Source organism: Leguminivora glycinivorella, chromosome 6, assembly GCF_023078275.1.
Source record: "Leguminivora glycinivorella isolate SPB_JAAS2020 chromosome 6, LegGlyc_1.1, whole genome shotgun sequence".
Lineage (NCBI taxonomy): Eukaryota > Metazoa > Arthropoda > Insecta > Lepidoptera > Tortricidae > Leguminivora > Leguminivora glycinivorella.
This window is the reverse complement of record NC_062976.1, coordinates 9,096,785-9,118,201: the sequence shown is the minus strand read 5'-3', so window position 1 is coordinate 9,118,201 and position 21,417 is coordinate 9,096,785. Positions and strand designations below refer to the sequence as shown.

Below are 21,417 nucleotides of genomic sequence, written 5' to 3'. Positions count from 1 at the left end.
AACAAATATCCTTCTTTAAATATCCAGTGTGGGTACCCTACGCTGCGCCGGCGTCGAAGGCTGATCGTAATTTAATTTGACATTAAACCGATTCTTTGATAAAAAAGATAAAGATAAAAGACATTTATTCATGACGCTCACAAACACGTACGTACATGTACACACAAGAATAGGACAAAAAACAGAGAACAGAACATTAAGTAAGTGCGCATCACGAAATGGACCCAACTCAGCATAATGCTAGCTGGAAGCCAGCGCTGGTCTTCCGTAGGGCCCATTCGGTGATGCCACGACAGATAACAAACACACAACAAAGAAAAAGAAAATGAAGAAAAGAGACAGAAAAAATAAAACTATTTACATAAAAAAACCAAGAATACACATAAATACACAAGAATACACAAAAAAACCAAGAATACACATAAATCACAAAAAACGGGAAAAAAAGGAAAACATAACAGAACACAAATTTTAATAAAACATTATCAACTACATACATTACATTGAACGCGACCACATCAGCTGTCAGCCCAGCCTGCCGCATCTAGCGCCACCCAGCCCGGTGGCAACAAACTTTGACGCTCCCCGCCCGCACCCCTCACCGGTCTTTCAAGGGGAATCTGCTTTCAACTTGCATGTAGCGATACACTTTTTGTTTTGCAGCCATTTTTATTCATTCAGTGCAAATTGACATGTGTTATATTTGTTTAAGCAAAAACGTAAGGAGTATTAACACGTTCAGGCTTAAAATCGAGTCGAAAAAGTCGAGATTTGCCCCGCTGTACCTACCTTACACGAAAAATTAAGCTACTTTTGTGGGTGCATTATTACATATAATTTTTCTGTTTACGGTTGAAGTATGAAACGCGACGGCGACGGTCGCGCGACCGTCGCCCACGCAAGACACGGCGTTAGTCGTGTAGACACTTCTTCAAACTTAAATTAAGAAACTATTTAAGTTAGAAATGAAAAAAAAAACGCTGACACTGACATTCTAGCATGTCTAGCCCAGAGAGTGAATTTTTCACTTCATTCTAAAATTTTTTTTACGAGTACCTATGTACATATGAATAAGCAAGACAAATAAAATACAAATAATACTAGCAGAATAAAAATAAATGCATAAAAGCTAACCTTATAAGGATCTTTACGTGGGTATCTAACTAGTTGCATCTGATATCGACACTGAGACTTTTGTGATTTCCTTTTACCACAGACCAACCCCTATAGACATCCATTACAAGACGACTCGCGGTCGCCAGCCTTCCTAGTATTTGCACTGACTGATATAAGCGCGGGCGCTCGCCGTGCCCGATCAGTAGCGACCAAGTAACAGACCCGAAAGCAGCGCGTGTTTTTAGCAGTAAAAAAATTGAAAAAGGGTATTTTGATGTCTTAAAGATGTCCACCTGTAGTGTGAAATGGTGTGGAAAGGTAACAAGAAGCTCAAATTTAAAAACAGACGTCATTACATTCCACATAAAAGTCATATTTATAATTTATTCAGAGCCGGCATAGGTCAACTTACATTGGCCACTTACGCGTCAGTAGAGGGACAGTCCCTTTCATCTGGCGCGACTGCCCGCCGTCCTTGAAACGGCCAATTACAGCGCGCTTAACACATTCCCCGCCCGCTCCTCGCACCCCTGGCACTGGTGACTCGTATCGCGAACAAAATATACAAGAATGCTACTCTATAGGAGGTTCTCTGTGCCTTTTACAAATCAATGGGACTTACGAGTAGGTACGATGCTTCGAGAAATATATGGAATCACTAGCTTTTTCCCGCGGCATCGCTAGCGTTATATTTGAAAATTGCGGAATGCTCCATACACAAACTTCCACCCTCCATTTTAGGAAAGTGGGGAGTTAGAAAGAGACAAAAAGTAGCCTCACTGTCCATCCCTTCAACAATACACTTAAAAAATCACTTCAGTTTGTCGCTCCGTTTTGCCGTGAAAGACGGACAAACAAACAGACACACACACTTTTCCATTTATAATATTAGTATGGAACTATGGAATATGGATGAGACTTGCGAGTACGTTGCTTCGAGAAATATATGAAATCATGTGCAGAGTTTTTTACCTTCGTATTTCTAATGAGTTTTTACTGTAAACAATTTTCTTTTGTATGAGTTTCCGCCGATAGTACGTCGATAGTCTTTTTCAGTGCCTATCAAAAGAATAACATAAAAAATTACTTTTTACCTCCAATCTACACCTCTATTGTTCTTCTAAAGAACTTTCTAAAGAACTAAGGTTCTATCCTGGTAAAACATTATATTCCTTTAAAACAGTTTTTCTGTCAGTTACATTTCGTCAGGTGACCACAAAAACTCATTACTAGGTACTACATGTTCATAGTTATGATAAAATATTATTCATTTATACTTTATTAGGAGCCTGTCCAAGCGCCTCATAGAGGCGTCTGGCGACCAGAGGGCTGGCCAGTATTTTGCTCAGCGGATCAGTATTGCTATCCAGCGGGGCAATGCGGCCAGCCTTCTGGGCACCTTGCCTGCCGGCGAGGATCTAAGCCAAATTTTTTATTTAAGTATGTTTATTTATGGAGTTGTAGATGTGGGCGTCAAGACCGCTAAGCTAAAGTGGGATTGGGCTGGACATGTCTGCCGCATGCACCCGGAAAGGTGGGCCAAAATATTTACAGACTGGGACCCGCGAAACACCATAGACGGGGCAGGCAGGGGTGCAGGCAGACCAAAAAGGAGATGGCGGGACGACCTGGACGCATTCTACCCAAAATGGTGGGAAAATGCCAACAACAGGGTCGAGTGGAGAAAGCGAGGGGAGGCCTTTGCCCAGCAGTGGGACACAAAAGAGGCTAATTAAAAAAAAAATGTTTTTAGCATTAGTGTTCATATTTTATAAGGTTTTAGTATATATATAGTGTTTTTATTGTTTTAATGTGTTATTGAATGTTTTTAATAAAGGTTTAAAAAATTTATTAATTTTAGTATATATATAAATAAATACATTCATACATACAATCACGCCTGTATCCCATAAGGGGTAGGCAGAACACATGAAACTATTAAAGCTTCAGTGCCACTCTTGGCAAATAAAGGGTTGAAAGAAAACGAAACTGTGACATTGCAGTGACAGGTTGCCAGCCTCTCGCCTACGCCACAATTTAACCCATATCCCATAGTAGTCGCCTTCTACGATACCCACGGGAAGAAAGGGGGTGGTCAAATTCTTAACCCGTCACCACACAGGCTAAATAAATAAATAAATAAAAATAGAAAATAATGCATATTATATAAATAAGTAGATACACTTCAATTTAATTTATACTTAGGTAGGTACAGTCAGAAATTCCAGAAAGATAGCCATTGAATGATGTGTTTGATTCATTATCTTGTAAAAGCAGAGACTAGCAATTACCTATATTATGTGTAAGGATAAACATAGTTGAGCATTTAGTACGAGTCTTCAATAAGGATTGAAATTATAATAATTCGCCATGTGATCGGCCGGCGGGAAAGGATAAAGCACCGAAGAGAATTGTTCTCGAATGTGATTTCGACGTTTCGAAATTATAATGAAAACGAATTGATCGAATGTACTCTTTATCATTGAATTGTAAACACATTCGAACTTATAAAATTTTATTTGACTTACACATCTTTTTGACATTACGCGCAATGCAATGAGGAGGCACACTGACTTTTTTTTTTGGGGAATGCCTACTGGCATTTTATCCCGCCAGGCGGCGCCTGTGCAAGTGTCTAGGCATGTCACTGTCATTGATATGTGAGAGAGAGAAAAAACATATCATCCTCTCGCTGTCACGTGTGGACTAATAGGGTGGCGCCATCGCTATCAAATTCTGTCATAACCTTTGAGTGTGCCTCCTCATTGTGCTTAGAGTTAGCGTTAGGTAAAATCTACAAACAATTTATACGATCTCCCATGGTCACAAAAAATGTTTCTATTTTTATACCACTTTAGTTGAGACCAAGCATTGCTTTATGCTAATACGAACTATGCCTACTGTTATTGACCTGCAGGGCAATCATGGTCGCGCGATAAATGATATAACATCGGGACGTCCCTATCGCACTTACAAATAGTGCGATAGTGCGATAGGGACGGCCTGATGTTTTATCATTTATCACGCGACCATAATTGCCCACCTGGGCAATATATTTTAAGCACAAATTCAATATCTTATGCCAATGCTACTTTTCTATCAATATTTTATTCGACGTCGTTAGTTAATACTTGATTACATTGAAGTAGTAGTTTCTAAATTTTATAATTATTGAGGTGTACGTTTTTTTAGTTGGTTTAAAGATTTATACATAAAAAGATTAGCATGAGGCTTATAAAAAGGTTGCCCATTCCATTATTAAATAAAAAATATCGGATTGGATAAATCTAAAACGCACTTATAGTCTCACAGCCATATATCATGAAACTGTTTTTTTTATTTTTTTAATATGAATAGGTAGACGTTTGACCACGATCACACCTGATGTAAGTGATGATGCGGTCTACGGTTTAGCACGCTTACCTATGAAATACCTATTTACTCTTGCTTTAAAGAGACCTGCACGGGTAGCATGGTCGCGCGATAGACGATAAAATATCAGGACGTCCCTATCGCACTATTAGTAAGTGCGATATGGACGGCCAGATGTTTTATCATTTATCGCGCGACCATAATTGCCTGCCTGGATTGTACTCATGCGGAAACACAGATTCAGGCAGGGCATTCCACTCTTTGGCGGTTCGCAAAAGAAATGTGGAAGCGAAACGGTGCGTATTTTTGGAATACTAACGGTTTGATGTTTTGGCGATGAAAGTATATTAAAGGTACGTTTCCGAATGTGTCCGAGTATCGCGTTACATCGCCCGCGCACTTGATCATGCCGTTGTCTGAACTCTTTTATTTGTGTTGCTTTCCTTTATTTTCAGCCGCTCGACCGCACCCACCGCACCGCTTAGCGTTCGCCGCAAACCAGAATTAGTTTACTATACTTATAAGTAATTTGTCTGGTATTATGTTAAAACAATATGCTCGTATAGCTAGCATACCTGTATGGGGTAAGATCTAAATGGATCGCTAGAAAAATTCAGACTCTAACTACTAGAACTTATAAGAGAAAATTCTTAAAGACAGGGACTTCAAAAAGTAAGACAAATAAATATTGGGGACACCTTACACAGATCAACCTAGCCCCAAACTAAGCAAACCTTGTACTATGGGTGCTGAGCGACGATATACATACTTAAATAGATAAATACATACTTATATACATAGAAAACATCCATGACTCAGGAACAAATATCTGTGCTCATCACACAAATACATAAATGCCCTTACCGGGATTCAAACCCCGGACCGCGGCTTAGCAGGCAGGGTCACTACCGACTGAGCCAGACCGGTCGTCAATATGTATATGTAGCTACTACTAGCCTGACATTGTTTTATCCTATCAAAAGAAAATAAGAAATTTATGCCTACTGTAAACAACTCTTTTTTGGTTACAATGAGAACACCCAGTTTGTTTTCTCTCTCCATATGTTCTGTTTACGCAAGATACGTTTATACTTTATCCACAGTAATTTCAAAACAATCTTCAGAAATCTTAATCCAAAAGGGTGTCCTACAGTTTCTGTATTAACCGTACTACTTTGTTTTGCTTACTTTCTCCAGTAAGATCAATTCAAATTTAACTAATTGTTATGGTTTTGATGACCTGTAGTCTTGATAACTGACGTGCATTTGACGCATGACTTTTGCTTAATTTTCCATGCACTAGATACAGAATGTCTTAAATATCGTATCAAAACCAATTGAAAGCCATTACCAAGTATTAAATCTGAACCCGCCGTATATATTCCTCAGGCATGACCGCCGCGTCACGACTCACATTACACTCTATTAAATCGGCCGCTATCAGCCTTCACTCGGTTTGAAACTTATTAGAGCTCTCGTTAACTCCCAGATCACAAATCGAGTTGGCACGTCAAAATATCACTGGTAATAGACCGAGTGGAGTGCGTTCCGGAGCCGCACCGACCGACCAATTTATTCGTCGGGACGTCAGATTTCGAGGGCCTCGTTACGACTAAGCCTCCAATTAGACTTATCCCTAATTAAGAGATGCCAATAAATTACCCTCTATCACGGGCTAACGAAGACGCGCCGCACTAATAACGCTAATTGATTTTGAGTAATGAGCCTGAGTTTTGATGGAGCTGATTGGGCGGGGGGCGATCGATCGCCGATGTGAGGTGCCATTAGCCCCCTAGTTTACGTACGGGGCAACTTTTAGGGCATGAGGTGACGGCGATGAAAGAAATTTGCGAGTGAAAAAGTAAATTTTAAGGCTGACCCCTGAATTTTTTTTTAGCGTGGTCAGAATTATCTAGATATGTTCATAAGATAATAATGTTTACGAGTAAGTAAGTATTTTAGTACTAAAAATTATGTGTGTTTTTATATAATATATGTTTGAGAGGTGAAAGGTTAAATTAATATTATATGAATCGTAAAAACAATCTGCTTAAATAAATAGTTAACATGTAAGTAAGTGCCTAAGTTTTATATTACCTGATCACACCCTAGTTATATTTAGAAACTAGCAGGTTAAAGATATCGGAATTAACTGCAAGTGTCTGCCTAGAAATCGTTAAGCGAAATCAACAACTACGTAACTAAAACTATTCCTCTTTAATTGAATTTCATTACCATAGCAAGAGCTTGCGTTTAATTACCGATACTGAACGGTTAAAATGTTTGTATCTTTCACAGAATCGTATTTATCGAAGTATATGCTTGAAACGTTATTCTGCTGTAAATATAGTGCAATTTTCAACAAAAAATATAAAAAGGCAGGCCTATAAGAGTTTCAGTAAAGAATACCTATATAAGGCATATAAAAAGACTATGTTTTAGGACTCGGGCAGCGATATAGAGGTATTTACGAAGAGATATAATATACAAATGTATAATTTACTTTTCTTTTTATTTACTACACCAACTAAGTGTTTGTACATTTAAAATGTAAATAATGGGTTAAATACAAACACTTAAAGCTACAATAAACTTATTACTAAAAAAAATATTAATACTACTAGACTACTACCTAGTTGTGGGAGTGGATATGGACTCGAAGTAGCGGGCTGCAGTAGCCAGGACCTTAGGCTCTGTCTGTGAGAATTTAAGAACAAAATCAAATATCTGTCAAATCACTCAAATACATAAAATATCTGCAATTCGAATCTAAGAAGTTATTTTCTGAATATTTTAGGTATTTGTATAAAATGCTATTATTTTTAATTAAAAAATTAATTTGCCTTATCCAATATCCAGTTTGTAAATAGTATCTGCATAAGCAAACTCCGAAAACATATTACCTATAAATGAAAGCCTCCAAGTATAAATAGCACTTAGTATGCAAATATACGTTGCGTTCAATACTAGGGCCCTTCATGCTGAATTGTATTAAGGACCATTTTATCAGAATTTATGTTGGAATTTCGTATGAAAAGGACTTTATTGGAATAGAAAAATAAGGGAGCTTTAGACAAGAAAGGTCACATATAATGAAGGATAATTATAATTGACAGCGAATGCGTAGGCAAGTAGGTACCTACATTGGAAGTCGACAGGAGTTATTTAAGTAGCTACTTATTTACAACAGTAATTTTCTTAAACCATTTATTAATCCAATTAAGAATTAATAAGGATTCTTGCAGGCTGACTATGTTTTCCCGTTCCGTTACTGTTTACATTTGTTACGTGTCTATACTTTTAGTGGGAATATAATAATCATAGTAATTATGTTATTTTTGTTGCAGGTACTCTTATCAATAATTACTATGAGCCACGTATATAATAGCTAACTCTTACACTCGAATATTTTCACAAGTAAGTTTAATTTTGACATATCTAAGTAGTTTGTGTGATCAACTGATTACTAATATTTAAAATAAAAAGTTTCAGTACAAAGGCGAACTGTGATCAACTGATTACTTGTGTAGAGATCTGTTTTTATCTTCTTCTTTCTGCTAGACCTAAGCTGTTCTCATAAATTTACTTGGGATCGACCTTACTTGTCCTTTGTTTCCATAGCTTCTTGATCTTTCTCAACCGTGCACGATTTGCCAGTTGCGTTAGGTGCTTGGCAATTTAGACGATCCAGCTTACCAACCAATACGCCGAAAGCGTGTGGGCGGCGGTGACTGGCGTATGACCGCCGACTACCCCCTTAAAGGTTACTGTGGGCGATAGACTCGGGGACGTTTGCCACCTGCATAAACGTCCCTGGGGCGGCCAGCACGCTGCATCTGTGGCGCGCTATGTAGTGATTCGGAGGGCATGTAATCCTCCACAGATGTGTTTGTGGCTGGCGAGGTTTCGGAGGAGTGCCGAAACGAGGGGTTTTAGACGTTTTGGTGGGTACACCATGGGTATCATTAGCCTATATGAGAGTCCCACATAACCATCCCAGGCCGGTCCCTGCGCCTGGGATGGTTGCGTAACGCATTTCCCCTTGTTAAAAAAAAGGTGCTTGGCAATTTCAAGAAGTTAATTTTAATGATAGGATTTTACTTGAAATTAAATTCTTCTTACTTTTAAAGCGCACATATGTAATTTATGGGAGAATTTATTACTATAGACAATGGACTCTCTTTTTGTATATTTTTCAAAATTAATTATACATAGAATATAGATACACAGACAGTCAGACATAGGTACACACAGGCACCCATTCCCCTGAACGTCCCCAAATTTATTCCCTCACGGTGTATAATTATCCGACTGACTATGAAGTTTAATTGCTTTATTAATTGCAATGCTTCATTAGAGATAATGTAGGCACAAGTGTGAAGCAATCATGGGATGAATTCAGAAACAGATCTTGTGGTACCAATTTAATATTGCATTGTCTCCAACTCATAAACGCTGCAACACGAACGGGTGCTAGATACAATATTTAAAGAATTGATTTTTTTTTCAACTTGCTGTTGATTCTCGAATTATCCTGAAATTAGTTAGGTTCTGATCTTCTGATTTAAAAATATGGCAAATAAATAATTGATCGAATTGATTGCTTCAAATAAACCAGAAATGCCTGTATTTATGTTCTAGATACTTCTTATATTAATCTCAATCGCTCAAACAGTGAGGTGGAGAGGTCAAGTTTCATTTAGAAATGTATACTTTTGAACTGGTTTTGACTCGACCTTCGCATATATCAATCAGCGTGAAAGATTTTCAAGGTTGTAGGCAAATACGATACCTAATCTCAGTGTTACAAAAGTTAAGTATACCTTACCTGTTCCATATTAGTGACATACGCACTAAGTAGGTATGTACTTAATTAAATACTGTGCATTTTCTGATAACTGATGAATGTTTTTTTTTATATATGTAGTTTAAGGGGCAGCATAGCACACTATATATTATCTCATTCGCATGTTATACGCTCAAAGGACTGTTTCGCGCATACTTCAAAATGGCATTCTAATCTAATCAAATGTGCTAGGCTTCCGTTGTGCCAATGTACTGAAATTGCTTATATTGGTATCAAATTGATATAACATTTTCAATTTCTAAATAAATTCTATGGAGTAGGTACACCAATGATTCATTGCAATTACTGCTTCATTAGGTTTTTGCTAAAAGCGCACTTGGCACCGACATCATGAGAGATTGGCTGGAATTGTTAATCGTTAAAGCACCTTTACCGATAGCGTGAGTCAAGGAAAGGTGAATTTAAAGCTTTAGCACTTGCAATTTTATTGATTTTAGTGTTTGTATTACTTCGTTACTAAGCCTGTGCAAGTGCCTAGGCATGTCACTGTCATTCATATGTGAGAGAGAAAACCAATATCATCTTCTCGCTCTCACGTATGAAATTATTTATCTGTGCAATGGACTAATTAAATAGGGTGGCGCCATCTGTCATAACCTTTGAGTGTGTCTCCTCATTGAGTACAAGGCAGTAACGATTCATTTGGCAACTGTAAATCAGAATTCAGTGAGTTTTAGCGATGCGGCATCTTGGTAGGGTTTTTCTTAGTCCCAGTTATAAAATGGACGGTAGGGAAATTTGCATCTTTAATAAAGTTAATATATTATAACTGATTATCTAAATCATATCACGGTCCTTGATTACTTGCCTTTTTCTTGCTAGTAATTGACATGATGCAAGAAGAATGGATATTTCTAGACAGACACATGGGTAGTTACTTAGTAATTTTAATATTTACTTTTCTATGTTTCTAGATATTTTTCAAATATATACTTACATTAAAATTTAATTTATTTGTAACAGTGTTAACAGTTAGACAGCCCTCTAGTTTTTCGGCCACCCAGAGTCCATTCTCTGAACACAATACACAAAAGCAAAATTGACAGCAAATGATAAAATTACACTACACGGTACGTTACTTTCAATCATTAAGTCAGTCGTCACGTCATTATCGGTTATTTTACGCCTATTTAATCTCGTGACGTGACATGTCATGCCTGCCTCGTCCCGCTTGTGGCCTAATGAGGTGCCGAGGTGCTGGGTTAGCACGGAACGGTATATATATGGGATTATTTCCTATAAGTACTTGGCGGTTTTTTTTCCTGGTAAGGTAAACAAGTTTTTTTTGCAAAATAAACATTTTTGGCACAAGCTTTTATCGCCGACTGTACCTTTCTTTCAACAGTCATTTACTGCTCTCCGAGATTTTTCTAAAAACCTCTTACTCGATGGGGATACGACGTTTCATAACAAAGTTCCTATTTCTGCTCCATCATCAGATCAGCTCCATGATACCATAATATTGCATTGTCACGTGATTTAGAAATGTGTGAAAAATTTCAGTTCAATCGGAAACCGGGAAGTGGGTCAAATTTAGCTTCTACATTTTGACTCAAACTACCGTATACTCGTACTTACTAACAAGGCAAGTTGAATAAAAGCTTTTGTAATAAATTGAATGGTTTATCCATGCTAATATTATTTTCTTCAACCTGTATTTTTCCCGGCCTAGCTCCAGGGTCCGCTTTCCTGCTCAGTCTCCACTTTGCCCGTTTTTCCATTCCATCCATGCTAATATTATAAATACGGAAAAAGATGGTCGCTTCGCTTAAATCACTGCATACTTGGTGTAAAGATAGTTATGATAAATGCAGTTATCATCAGGCTGTTAATTCTACATAAATTTAAATATACTTATAAACGTGTTAGCGTGGTTAATTCGACCAATGAAGACATGATTAAAATATTTTTGATCTATATGTGTTTATTTAATAGTAAATTACCCTTATACTTATAAGATTCAAGAGTCAATGAATTTACCTAGGTACTTAAATATTATCTTTTACCCATTATCAATTAATCACAATAAAAAAACACATTGAAACTATCATGTTCAAGCCAACCTTATTCTAAAAATAAAGTTCCGTGCTCCTGACCTTTCAATTAGTAGCCAAGTTTCTACTGCAAGTTTGCAGTTAAGTACCATATTGTTTATGAGCCAATAATCTAAGCCACAATTAAACGCCGCCATTTACGGACCCGCTGATGGAGTCGTCATGCGCGTGCGCAGTCTTTCTTATCTCTTAAAAGCGCTCACTTATTCTCAACTTATTATAGAACTTGTTCTGAAAACTTTAAGTTCGAGCTTTGAGAAAGAAGAACGCGAGATATAAAGCCTTTTGGAGTAAGATGCATGCTTATCGAAGATCATATCTGATGTGCAGATAGCATATCGCGGCCTCACCCTGAGTAAAGTTGTCCTGCAAGGAATTTTATATAGTACTAGTTCTTTTATACACAGTAGTGTATGATGTGTACAATTACAGTCAATGGTAGCGGAAGAAACAACGCACGAAAAGATAATCCTGAGTAACTTATGTAAATATAGATTAATCTGTACCGTTAGCAGTCAGAAACATCAAAGTTCAATAATTCTTTCCATCTATAGACAAACATCTATTTTTCTTTAACGGTTACAGAATAGTACTTTGTGCGTTGTTTGATGTTTGATCCATTAATTTTGATGCTGACTGTACATTGTACAAGTACTCACAGATGTAGTGCGAAATGGTTTTTCTTCATATTTCTACAAAAACTCACGAACGTGTTTTGTTATTTTAGTCAGTCTCAATACTAGAATGACTAACGTTGACCGAATTTACATGACAAATTCGAACCTTTCCGAGAAAATACGATAGGAAACTATTACGCACTATTTATGTAGGTACCTAATTTAATTTAATTAATTACTTAATTAAAATCCTACCACATAAAGTTGCACATTCATTAAATATAATGGGTAGGAGGGTTTCAGTCGAATTAATTTTAGTAAAACACTCTATTTATTTATAACACACGACGTAAGTTAAAAGCGTACGAGTAAGTACTCTATCAGCTCAGATCTTAATGAATAATATTTCTTAGTGTAATTATTTTTATGGCCGAAATTATTAATATTACTGACGCGATGAAAGTCCCTCGTTAGGTTAAGATTTGTTGTGAATATTTAATTAAATTAGTGTGATAATGGTTAAAACAGTACGTACGATAATTCGTAGTTAATATTTTCTAATCTTGCTGTGTTCTAAGGCAACATTTGACACCGTTGTAAAAACGACAATAGACAAATACGATACGTATTAAAATACCTAAAATGTTGTATGTTCAGACACAATGCTATATTGTTCATGAATAAAGTACTATGACTATGACTATGACTAAACCTGTCTAAAGTCATGGTCACAAAGCGTTAACCGCTCAGTGGCGAGGGACGACTGGTACTGCTCTCATTTTGTCATTTTGTGGGCTTTTTATGTCAAATCTTTGAAGTCCAATTAGTTCCTACGGCCATCGCTAACATTTAAGTTTGTCATGCCGATAAGATTACGTGAATTTGTGACAATCAGCGCTTCTCCTTCATACACGTTGCCAATAAAAAAGTAAAGGTCAGGAACAATCGTTGTAATTTGAATCTTCGTTTTGACAATTTAAAATTACATTTGTCTTGGCAACTTTTACACGCAGGTGGCTACACTGGCTAGGTAGTAGGCATATATTTGACTATATTGGTTCTAAATTGTACAATAAGGTTAACGAACTTATTGATATATACGCTCTTACACTAAGAGAATGTAAGCAGAAAGTCACAGATTTTCTACAAACGTTAACCTATGACGAGATTGAGAATTATGTAGCAATTGTAGCATATCATTAACATCACACGACCCTCTTCACTACCCACTTTTACATTTCAACTCACATTCTCCTGTTTTAAATATTGTGGCATGCATAAGTGTTAATTATTTGTTATTTTAGTATTTTATTTTTCTTGCTTTTCCTTCTTCTTTCATTTCTTGTTATTTTTTGTATGTTTTTATTCTGTTATCAGTTCTGTTGTAATTACCTATATGCTTGTACTTAGTCTTTAAGTACATGATAGTGTAGGTGTAGTATTTTTTCTCCGGGGTGAGAGCCTGGTGATCTGTAATACAGGTCTAAACCTAGTTCAGACTCCAGTCTCTCACAAAGGATTTTCAACAACTTGTCTCACCTATTACATTGTTAATTTAGTTAATTTTAGTGTAAAATTTGGAATCCTTTGTGAGCTGATAAATAAACATTTTTTATTTATTATTTATTTATTTATTTATTATTTATGTACACAGGTACATTCCTAGACAAACTCCTTACGATATTGCTAAAGAAAGGGGTGAATAACTTTCTACTGGGTCAGTAAAGAGCAAAGTGGACGAAAACGCTGACAGTTGAACTCAGCACATTGCCTACATTCCGATGGTTTGTTTACAAAGATCAGAAACGATATTTTGTAATACATACATATAATGCACTAGCTTTTGCCTGCGGCTTCGCTCGCGTTAAATTCGAAAATTTTGGAATGCTCCATACAAACTCCCACCCCCCCCCCCATTTTAGGGAAGCGGGGGGTCAGAAAGAGACAAAAAGTAGCCTATGTCACTCTCCATCCCTTCAACTATCTCCACTTAAAAATTCCCTTCAATTCATCGCTTCATTTTACCGTTAAAGACGGACAAACAAACAGACACACACACATTCCCATTTATAATATTAGTATGGATACATAGGCAATTTAGGTAAAAGTATTCATGCGTAAAATATCCAGGAGTACTGTAATGAGGAAAGATGTTGTAATTGATTTAAAAATGCACCAGTCAATGTCTGTTTTTATCAAACACTAATCATTATTATAGATATAGTAAGAAAGGAACCCTATTTTGAAAATCAGACATACTAGTCCCGCTATAGCACTAAAATCCTTTTAAAGTCTGATGGCGACGAATGAGAGCTAACTAGGGCTTCAGACGTGGGCAAATGGAGGATTTTTCCCGGAAAACTCGCGCTTGTTTCAATTACGCCGTCTAATGAGATGACTTTTGCTAATTACTCTAATTAGCCACACTTAATTAATCAAGGTGAGCTTCTTAGTCGCTATCTGTTATATCGGGGCGCGTGAGGTGCTCAGAAATATTTAAACACGAACGCTAATGGGGTCTATCGCTTATGAAGTTGCCACTAGCGGCGCTGGTATCGCGAAAGGTCCAAAAAAAGTCAATTATCACTGGTTTTGGCGGGCTTCGTGATAAAAACATTTTTTTTTTAAATTTACCTGTTAAAAGTGATCTCCGTGAAATTATCGCAAATATGGATTAATATTTGGCGATGAATATGAACGCTTTGAAAGAGAAATTAAGAAAAAGAGGCGTAAAATATATTTTATATTATTTTTTTATAATTACCTACATAATACATACATATAATCACGCCTGTATCCCATAAAGGGGTAGGCAGAGCACATGAACTACTAAGTTTCACTGTCACTCTTGGCAAAAAGGGGTTGAGTTGAGTGTTTTTTTTATGATTAATAAACTAGATATTATTTACAATGAATTAATGAGATTCAAAATTTAGGTTTGTAGCTGAACTTATAAGTTGCCTTTGACTTTGACAGCCATATGGATGGATCTCACTCAACAGTGGCGCCAACTGGTGAGCAAAAAAACGATAGTCCCCATATAGTCGTGCTCCGATATTTATGACCGGTTTGGCCGCTCATATATATCTGATGAATGTACAAAAAGGTCTCGTATGCCTTCGATGTGTGAGAGTGATTAATGATTAGTAGGGGCCGTGTTGTATTTTAGAGTTTATTAATCAGCACTTGGGTGTAATTAATAAGATAGAAATCGGTAAAGTAATGCTTCGAGTTATTTTTTTTTTTATTTAATTACTAAGGTAAAAATAAATAATAAACAATTTCTTTAAAAATCACATTTCAGTGACAACAATTAACGGGTTGAAATAGTACGAAATTGTGATAACAAGCCTACTTGAGCCACAGAATACATATTAGTACAAGCTTGAGCTAATGGTGGACCTCAGACCAGGTTAATCAGGGCCCATCTGTGCAAGAATGTCCTATAATAGGTACTTAATATTATTATTTTTATTATTTAAGAAAAATTTATAATAGAGTAGATTTATAATAGAAATAGTACGAAATTGTGATAACAAGCCTACTTGAGCCACAGAATACATTAGTACAAGCTTGAGCTAACGGTGGACCTGAGATCAGGCTAATCAGGGCCCATCTGTGCAAGAATGTCCTATAATAGGTACTTAATATTATTATTTTTATTATTTAAGAAAAATGTAATTATCCATAGTTTAATTAACCAGCAGCAGTTCTCAAAAAGTTTGTACAAAAATTAAAGAAAAAGTTAAATCTGTTTTTTTATTCCTATTTTGTTAACAAGATTTTTTTAGTAATTTATATTTCGTCATTAAGGTTCGCTAGTATCTATATAATTTCTTAATTATAACAATTATCCTGTAATATATCTTACGAAAGTCGACTTATATTACTAAATGTTGGTAACAAAATAGGATCAATTAAAATTTGCTGACGTGGCTATGTACAAACTTTTTAAAAACTGCTGTAACCTTAATTTAATTAACAAACAAAACTTTCTTACAAAAAAACAATTACCAGTATATCTCTAATTTAAACATTAGAGGATCATTAATTTCACTGTCACTTAAACGCGTTATCAGCGACATTAGTTTACCCAATTAAAACGCATTATGTATGAGTTACAGTTATCGCGTTCATTATTGTAAGTAAGCGCTATAAGTGGTGTACGGACCTCATTATTACCTAGCGTTCATTATAACTGCTATAAGTGCTATACAGGGTATAATTTTTATGACAGATTTTTACCGTGATTTAAGGAGATATTTATTATTATATCTGATACAGAACCCAAAACACTAAAATAGTGTACCTTCATTTTACCGACAATTTTCCTAAATTTTCATAAATTATGGACACTAAGCAAGCGGCAGTGTATTAGAGTTTAGAGTCTAAAATCAATCGAAACTCTCGATCAATTCGCCCCAAGCCACTGTTATGTCACTATGCAGCGGTGTGTATGCATGCTTTAGTGTTTTTGAGACAGAATGGAAGAGCTGAAATCTATGTAAAAGTGAGCATAATATTATAATAGCTGTATTATTATTTTCTCACACAGGCAGTCCTTCATGTCCACAAAATAGTGCTTGTTATAAAAATTACACCCTGTATGTATACGGACCTCATTATTACCTATCATAGATACGGACTAAGTCCATCATTCACACTCGCGACATGTACTCTGTCATACTATTTCAATGTTACAGGATTTTCTACTTTAAGGATAACGTCACAAAGTTGTTTATAGTTTAACATGTTTGAATTAGTTTACCCGCTGACTTTTTTGTAAAGTTTTCCTTTTTAAGCTTTGCGTGTTACGTCTGCGAAAGTTCTTTTACGATTTTTTTAAGTAGCCTAATAGGGATAGGTCACGCTGTTTTATTTAATTCCATAAAAAAAAAACAATAAATTTTATTTCAAACTAAAGAAAAAGCGACCATCTGTGGTGGTACGGAGTTAAGGACGTTAGCCGCGTAAGCTGAAGACTTCGGGTTGAAGGGTTCGATCCCCGGCTCGGTCATGGGTAAACTTGGTGTTTTTTTAGTATGTGATATCTATTTCAGTAATCATGCTTGACTACGTCAAAATATTCAATACAAGGTGCTCGGGAGGAAGAAAAAATGTTATATGAATTTGAAAATTTTTCGCCAAAAAAATTTTTTTTACATATACATACATATAATCACGCCTGTAATGCCTGTATCCCATAAAGGGGTAGGCAGAGCACATGAACTACTAAGTTTCAGTGCCACTCTTGGCAAAAAGGGGTTGAAAGTAATCCAAATTGTGACATTGCAGTGACAGGTTGCCAGCCTCTCGCCTACGCCAAATACGCTAAAAAAATTTTTTTTGTGTTTTTTTTTTACTTTTTGGACGTATTTTCACATAAAAAGTAAATTTTATCCATAAAGTTGGCAATTAAAATAAGTTTCTTAATTTCTTTTACTAAAAACCAAATTTTTTTTAAGTTTTTCTTGTCACATTTTGACATCTATCAATGACGACGACTGTGAGTCTATGCTGCACAATTGCGCATTAGTAACAATACGAAAATGTTTTTTTTTATTGGCAATAACTCTGAAACTAGACGAAATCTAGAAAAGTTTATATGACATTTTAGTCTTAAAATGTGACCAAGAATACGCTGTTAAAGTTATTTGGGTTCCTCGCGAGCACCTTGTATAATAGCTTGATTGGTTTACAAGCCAAACCAAGTATGTACATTTCGTTCTTAATACTTTACCAACTACAAAAAAATCCCCAACAACTACTGGGGTTGCGTACTATACTCCTGGGTATCTAGTCAACGTAACACTCGCTTATGCTAATATCGTTATCGTGGCTAATAGGTATCTCTATCGCGCCAATACGGAAAAGCGAAACGATATTATTACGATAACAATATTAGCGTAAGCGATTGTGAATTTGGCCAAGCGCCCTTTACTCGAATGTCAGTCGCTATAACGCCTCAATACATCCCTTAATTTCGTACTAATTAGTCACCCTCGATTAACACTCCAACAATAATTATAAACGAGATCGAGGAACGCAAGTTGTAGTTTATAATTAAAAGGTCCCTCACAACTTCCAAGAACTTCACCCTTTGAATTCAGGCTTTTGTCTCCTCTGCCAAGTTAAAGTAGCCATCCACTTGCTTGATAAGTTTTCAGTTCGTTTGTGTTTAATTCTGTTGTGTTTTTGTCTGGATAGTACCTAAGTAGTTAATGCTAAGTGATAATCGTAAAATTACAGATAGTTAAGTGTTTTGTTGAGTAGAGTTTTTAAGTTGAGCATGGTATACAAAAGAATGTAGTTATTGTTTTGCGGTAGTAAGTGTTAAAGTATTTACAATAGCGCACTAATTAAGTAACTATGTCAAAAATTGAAATGGCCATATGTAAAACGTCGTGCGTTATTACGCTACACAAAGAGGGAATTCGTAACTCGTGTTGCTACATCCGATATCGGATCGGATAATGTGAAAACGTTCTAACTAATCTTGGCCTCCAAAACGAGAGCACGCCACTTATTTCAGTCCTGCGCAGCTCCTCACGCTGTAATAATCCCTAAAGCAATACCTTATCTACTTATTACATTAGTTACGTTCTTTAAACTTGTATAGGACAAGTAATGACTAAAAACCACCTGTCTTATCATTTCACCTATCGCCAAGCACCTTGCCTCCCCCGCTGCTTATTGTATAAAGTACTGGCGCCTAAGATGGCCCCACGATGGCCCAGTTCCTAAGCTCTACCATCTCCTCACTCATCCTCGTGTCGTGTACAAGTCTTTGTACACATTCCAAAATGTATTTCAAAATTTTATTGAGTTTCAAAATGTTTCAAATTCAAAAACAATAGAAATGCTTCCAGGACTGAGGATAGGTTAATCATTTTGTAGTTTTATGAATTACCTTAAATTGTATGTAAGTACCAGAAACAATGTGCAAGTCATATGTATAAAATTGTAAAAAGGCTACGCAAATATGTAGAGCCAAGTAAGGGCCCTCAGATTAGAATTATGAATAACGTGGACGAGTAAATAGCACAATGGGGCACAGTTGTACAGCGCTGCATACCTGCGCCGGCCAGTGAGGGGCTGCATCGATATTTAGTCCACTGCAATATTTAAAAAGCCATTTGAAGTGAAACTCCTAATGCGACTTCCAACTGACAGTGTTGAATGTTTAACGCTCACTGACAACGTTAAACGTTTAACGTTCAGTATTGCCAACTCAAATTTTGAAATACCCCTTTCTATTTTCATTTCTACAGTACGAAGGTTCACTTCTTCCGCGCGGAGGACTCGATGCACTATTTTTTTGAGTAGTTATGTTTTACTTGTGACATTTCATAAAACATGACGTGGTTCAGGAAAAAAATAGATGTTAAGTATTTGACTGAAATATAAGACGCAAATTTAAAAATTATACACCATGCTGCACATTAGCTGAGTATCAACTCTGTTAACGTACCTTTAGCAATAGAGATTGTATACCTACTGTAACATTGAGTTAGTATTAAATCACCGTTTAATTGACAGATTGGCACTCAAGGCTCTAGACGCCGCAATATAGGCTATTTTGTATAAGTGTCATGAATATAGCAGGGCTTTAATTAAGTTGATATATTCCATTAACATTGGTCTCTTTTAATTCATTGAACTTTGTGCTGATGCTGTAGCCATTGTATTGTCTAAAAATGCGTAATCAATTTAATGCCAAACAAGCGAATAGAATAGCCGCTAAACAATTGGAGTTCAAAATTCAAATCAATTCCTCGTCCACTTATCGAGCATTGTTCGACAGTGACGTCTCGACGTTTCGCTTCCCTACGCCCGGCGGGGGTTCGCGATGATTGATAGCTGGCCGGCTGCGGGGAAGCGAGACGTCGCTATCCATGGCTGTATTTTCTCTCCCTCGCACACCCAGCAGGCTCGAGACGTAATTGAAAGGCAATTACCTGGGCTGTAAATATGACAGAGGCGCGTAATTGTAGGACTGGCCGCCATGCCTTCGCGATGATATATGAAAATCACGGGCACGTCTTCATATTTTTTGGCACCACTAATTGCTTCGTTTAATGATGATATATGGATTATTTCAACCTGCTCTTAAAAACTGGTTATGAAAATGTTACGAGTAAAACCGGATAGCGGTTTGGAGGCTAGGAGGTATAAGGTTTCTTCCATTGTTTTGAATAATAAAAAACAAACATTATGTAACGAAAATACGTGACGCGGACGAAACTGGTGTCAAGTTATAGTTACAAGGTTTGTGGTCTTTTGTACGAGTTAAATTGCTGTACAATTACCATTTTATGTAAATTACACATGTTTACTACACTCAAATCAAGTCAAGAGCAATGAAAACTAAACATTTAAGTAGAAATTACTGTATCTATAAGTATTATCACTAATTCTATTTCATGAATATACTTACTTAAGTGCAGGTTAATCAATAAAGATGTAATTAATAAGTATTAGTTATACAGAGTGGGGCCTGTAACAAAGGCGAAGAATTGAACTCTAGGCTATTCTCCTTATACTGATCAACATTTGTTCGGCGACTTTTAAAAATAACTTGTATGTATTTTGATTTTTATCACCCTTGAAAGTTTTTTCTAAGAGGTAATGTATTGCGAATTCTGTTAAGTCTAAAGTGTGACAGACAACGTCAATGACAACAATAATGGCGTACATTGAAGCTAATATTTATTTTGTATGAAAAATTAAAAATTTGAAGACTTCATAATTTTTAAAAGTCACTGAACAAATGTTGATCAGTATAAGGAGAATAGCCTACAGTTCAATTCTTCGCCTTTGTTACAGGCCCCACTCTGTATATATAAATTTTATTGAACAATAGGGCATGCAATTTAGACCCTTGCTTTCTTGTACCGATGGCCGAGTGGTTCAGGCATCCGTCTGGTAAACGGGGGACGCTGGTTCGATTCCAGCTCGGAACACTGGAAGCCTTGGTCACTTTTTCTTTGTATATGACATTTATTTAATGTTCAGCACGGGAAGCATGGTCGCGCGATAGACGATAAAATAGCAGGCCGTCCTTATCGCACTATTTGTAAGTACGATAAGGATGGCCAGGCCCCGTAGCCGAATGGCATTTCTCCGACGCCAAACGAAAGCGATACGCCGCTGGCTCTGTCGCGCCAATACGCAAGCGCGATAGAGATAGATATCTACTAGCGCTTCGTTTCGTGAGCGTTTCGTGAGCGATTGTGCCATTCGGCTAGCCACCCTGATATTTTATCGTCTATCGCGCGACCATGCTTCCCGTGCAGATATGTATAAGATCACTCATAAAAAAATACCTAGAACAGGCTGGCTTAAAGCAGTAAAATATTAAATAGGTATTCAATTTACGTAATGAACTTGT

At 36.5% G+C, this 21,417-nt stretch overlaps 1 protein-coding gene and 1 non-coding gene across 2 annotated transcripts in view; both read left to right on the top strand.

Annotated features, from left to right (window-relative positions):
* The window catches only part of LOC125226885 (LIM domain transcription factor LMO4), a 311,552-nt gene that overhangs the window by 92,963 nt on the left and 197,172 nt on the right, over positions 1 to 21,417 (top strand). The gene's annotated exons all lie outside the window — the stretch shown is intronic.
* On the top strand, positions 20,918 to 20,989 carry Trnat-ggu. Its single transcript has one exon. It is a non-coding gene; the product is annotated as a tRNA-Thr (tRNA).